At 34.3% G+C, this 5323-nt stretch overlaps 1 pseudogene; it reads left to right on the top strand.

The window, feature by feature from the left end:
- The first annotated feature begins 3889 nt into the window (after positions 1-3889).
- Positions 3890-4955, top strand: LOC119505187 (annotated as a pseudogene).
- Positions 4956-5323: the final 368 nt, after the last annotated feature.

Genomic DNA, 5323 nt, shown 5'->3' on the forward strand with positions numbered 1-5323 from the left:
ACATTAAATTACTGTCTGTTCTCTTCCAAACCTCACAGAGACTTTAGTCTTGTTGTGATACAGTTATATCCTGATTATTGGCCACTGAGATAGCTGTTTTTTTTTTTCCATGTCCTTAGCCATGGAATTTCTCATGCTCTGCTAAAAATAAAGTAAAACTCTTCCAATAGTTATTACAGGGATGATAGTCCCTATGGCCTGTATTGTGATGGGTCTTTTTCCCCATATAGCTGAGTGGGGAATGGGAGTATACTCAGGTGAAAATGCAACAGATGTCTATAGTTCTTATTTATGTAAGCTTTATTTTTATAAGTAAACATTTCATAATTTTAATATGTCCTTGGTCAATTTCATGATTTTTGGCTATCATTGTTGACAATTTTGTCCAGTTTTATCATTTGCTGAACCACTTGTCCAGCCATTCCAGAAGTCTGAGCAACTGAATTTTGAAAAGGTCCAAAAGCTTTTCAGTGAACAAATTGTGGTAGGTAGAATTATCTACCTCAGGAAAAAAAAAATATGTTCTTAATCTTAATCCTATTCCCATGGATGTGAACCCATTTTTAAATAGTACCTTCTAAAGATGTGTTTTTTAGTTAAAATGTGGCCAATTGAATCAGGGTAGGTTTTTCTTACTACTGTAGGCCTTATGAGGGAAATGCCTGGGGATGAGCTGGAGACCAGAAGTCAATGGAACCCAGAAGAGAAAAGAGAAGATATCTCCATATGATGCAAAACAGAGACACAAGCCAAGGAAGCTCAAGGCTTGTGAGAATCCAGAGCCAGAACTCTACAGATCTTGGGGAGAAAGCATGCCGTGCTGATGCCTTCATTTTGGACTTCTCTTAGCCTCAAAATCATGACCTAGGTCCCATTGTTTAAGCCAATAATCTTTGTGGTATTTGTCATAGAAGCCAGGAAACTAAGACTAAAAGGATTGTATTTTTAACAAATAGTGTTGAACAATTGAAAATCCATATGCATAATTTAACTTAAACCCAAAACTCATGCTTTATACAAAATTTAACTCAAATTGATCATATACCTAAATATATTTTGGGAAACTATATACATTTAGAAGAAAACATGGGAGAAATCTTTGTGAGATGGAGTTAGACAATGAGTGCTTATATATGCTACTAAAGCACAAATCCACAAAAGAAAATATTGATAATTTGCATTTATTAAAATTAAAATATTTTGCTTTGACAAAGATATTGTTAAGATAATACAAAAGCAAGATACAGTGTGAGGGAAATATTTTTTACATCACACATCCTACAGAGTAAATGTATGTAGAATTTATAAAGAATAGCCAAAACTTAGCACTAGGGGAAGAAAAAAATCTAATTAACAAATGGACAAAAGATTTGAATGCACACTTCACTAAAGCTGCTGTACATAAGGATAATAATGATCACATGAGAAAATGCTCACCATTATTAGCTATTATTAAAATGAATATTAAAAATGAGATTGTGCTGCATAAGTGTTTTAATGGCTAAAAATTTCAAAAATCATAAAATAATAGAAATCAGAATTAATGATGAATAGGACCACTGCTAGGTGATAACTTTGAATGTGTGCTCATTGCGTAGATCAACATTTCTGATGTATTTGTCCATATATCTATGTATTAATCTTTATACATGGGTGACTTTATTTCTAATTCCTATAGACTCAAAGTCTTCTCTATTTTATTTGTGATTTCATGTCCATGTTTATGGTGGAGGTAGCATGATATGGAAAAAATATTTATTGTTTTATAATCTGTAGAACAAGAGGAAACGCAATTAACTTAATATAGATAATTGCCTCTGAGCTAGATGCAGTGATGACTTGAACTTTAAGGTTTTAAGCATTCAGACACGTTCTGTGCAAGGAAAGAACTGGACAATTGCAAAATTTTATCTCCAGAAGACACTAATGGTGGAAAACCATTAGTTTTCAGTGGTATTCATTATTCTCTTATTTAATGATAGAGAAAGTCTTAGCTGGTCACATGACAGTGTAACTAGTTATTTTTTAGACTCTCTTCTAGCTCTGTGTTGTCTTTTGAGTAAATTTAGATGATGGAGCATGACTGGAACTTCTGCATGATGTTTCCAATTTGTACAACTAAATAAGAGTAAGGGAGTGCCTTTCTTCATCTATCTCATCTGACTTCCCCTACCCAACTTTCTGTTGTGAGAAAATATTGAGGCATATCTGGGCAATTTTGATCTAGAAATGAAAGATTCATTTTGAGGATGACATCACTTTACAACAATGTTAGATCTCTTTCTACTGAATTTTTCACAGCAAAGAAACTTTTAACTAAATTAAGAGACTTTTGCATCTTTTATAGAACATCTCAGTTTCAACTCTACATGATTATAAATTTCTGATGTTCTCAATGCTTATATTTCTCAATAATCACAAAAATTAAAATATTATAATAATAGCTGATCCTTATTTAGCATTTACTTGATATGGTCTCAATAACAAAATACTTCATAAAATTATCCCAATTAATATGTGTAATACATCTATGAGCATAGAAAGTTTAAGAAACTTAAATTTGTATGAAATGGAAATATAAAATCTTTTAAAAGAAAATAAGAGTTTCTATGGCTAAGAGATTTCAAGTGGAATTGGGAGGTCATTCTGGGAGGTCTACTCTTATGCAGGTCTCAGGTAGATGTCACCAATTGCCACAGTATGCAAAGCTCCAAGGATTGATATTCCTGGAAACCTTAAGGACATCTGGACACCACAAACAATCCACACAAAAAAACTCTGTCAACTATCTAACTGAAGGAAAACTGGAATTTCCCATATATCCACCAATAGCATACAACTTGTATAATCTTTTCCTTTAAATATCCTTGCCTGGAAACATCAAGGCAGGACACAATTCAGGTTGTTACCTGAATATGTTCTCACTGAATTGCAATTCTAAGACCCCAAATAAATGCCTTTATTGCCTTGCAGCTTAGTTTATTATTTCTCTGTTGAAAAAACTCCTTTTTTTTTTTCCTGCCTCATCCCTCTGCTTTCAAGAATAGAAATAGCTTTACATAAAAAGAAAATAATTATGGTCATCTCACTGAGACAAAGGTGAAGCTGAAGAACTAGAAAAAGGAATGACAATAAGAAGTTTTTTGTATCTGAATAGAATACCTAGTGGACTAAGTGAATTCCAACAACTTTCTTTGTTTTTATTAACACACTTTTTAAGATTCAAATTCTTAGGGAGGAATTTCCAACTGATTCAGCCTTGAGCAATTATGCACACATTGACTCAGGGAGGAAGTATATCCTTCATATAAAACCCTAACACAGGTCTCCAAATTTAGATTTTATAATCAGTAGATGTTTCTAAGATCTCAATGGGGGAAATATATGGATAAACATAGTGTGGAAAGTCAGCAGAACTTCCATAATATGTCAATATTCTTTGTGCTTCTATAAGATACTCTCATGGTAGCCTGTGAGTCCCCACATTGTTTGAAAGTGTAACTCTTTAGCCTTATAATAACTGTGCTAAATGAATCAGTTGATGAAATTAACATATCTTAATATTTTATTTGCAAATTTAAAATTCCCTTTAATTTTCTTATTTATCCTTGAATTGACTACAAGTTTTGTGAGTCTGCCACCCTCAAATTACACAAATAGATCACTGTGACTTAAATGGGCAAATTTCCTTACTGAAATTCTTTTAAAATTAGGACCATCTGCAGTTGAGATACAATCATATCTTTATGCTTTAGCAGTTCTAGCATCTTTCTTTTTTTAATCAATGAAAATGAGAATGGAGAAGAGGTTAAACTATTAAGACAGGAAGATAATGTTAACTCTCCACTCCCACTTTCTTCTTTCAATACCAGGGATTTCATAGATCTGAATGAGGGCTGTTGAGAACAGCACATTGTTTGCTGACTTCATATCCTTAGGATTCTCTCACAGACAGGATGTGCAGCAGGTGCTGGTTTATGGCACATCCTTATTGCCAATCTAGGGATGATTCTACTGACTAAGCTGGACCCCAGACTTCACACACCCATGTACAATTTTCTGAACAGTCTTTCTTCCTGTGATGTCTGCTATTCCTCCAGTCTCTCTCCCAAGATGCTAGCTGATTTCTTATCTGAGCAAAAGAAGAGTCCATATAATTTATGTGCCATCCAGATATATAGGAGGGAGGGCATTTGCAGGTGTGGAATGTTTCAGCTAGCTCCACTGCTCCTGTTTATGAATGCTTTGTGTGGGGGTAAAAATAAACCTCCCCAGATTTTAACTTTTTAATGAAGGTATTTTTAAAAATAATTTTTTTCATGTCTTAAAAATATTGGACATCATAGCCTATGACTGTTTTGTAGCCATTTGTAATCCACTTCTTTATACAATTGCTTTGTACACTAGAGTCTGTACCCAGCTAGTGGCTGGTGCCTGTATTATAGGCTTGGTGGATTCAGCAATCCACACTTTCTGCACATTTCAATTGTCATTTTGTAATTCTAATTCATCACACTTTCTGTGACTTCTCACCTTTACTAACTCTCCACTGCTCAGATATATCCATCAATGAAACTGTAATGTTCATCTTCATTGGCTGCATTGTAGGATTCAGCATTGTCACTGTCCTCTTCTCCTACAGCTACGTGACAACTACCATCCTGAAAATGAACTCAGCTGAAGGAAGACACAAAGCATTCTCCACATGTGCCTCCTAATTATCTGCTGTGGCTATGTTCCATGGTACACTCTTATTCATGTATTTCCAGCCAAACTTGAGTTATTCAAGAAGCACTGGCAAATTGGCCTGTTTTCACACAGTTGTGATCCCTATGCTAAATCTACTCATCTCTAGCATTAGGAATAAGGATGTGAAAAGTGCCCTGAAAAAAAGCAATCAGCACAAAATCAGTTCTGTGTCAAACCATGTTTTTCCACCAAAAATTTTTATTTAAAGAATATGAGAGATAAAGTTCAAGGGTTTTTACCTAGGTTTCTACAACCTTACCAGTATATCATTCTAAGTATTTTCTTTTGGTTTCTGTGCCTAAATTGAGTATAGGGGGCAGTGATTACTAGTCCCAGATACCTCTAATGGTCAAATCCTACACAAAAACCAATTCATCACACCCTCAATAAAATTCTGATTTTTTTTTGAATATGTTGAATAAATACAGTTGTTCAGCTGGAAGGGAGTTTAATTGGAACCTTAGTTTCATTTGGACCCATGCTGTGTACTGTTATGGTCCCTATAAATGTCCATTCATAACACTTAGATGTAAATAGGTATGGGCCAGTGTGGAGAAATCTCCTACACTAGACT

This window comes from Choloepus didactylus, chromosome 10, assembly GCF_015220235.1.
Source record: "Choloepus didactylus isolate mChoDid1 chromosome 10, mChoDid1.pri, whole genome shotgun sequence".
Taxonomy (NCBI): Eukaryota; Metazoa; Chordata; class Mammalia; order Pilosa; family Megalonychidae; genus Choloepus; species Choloepus didactylus.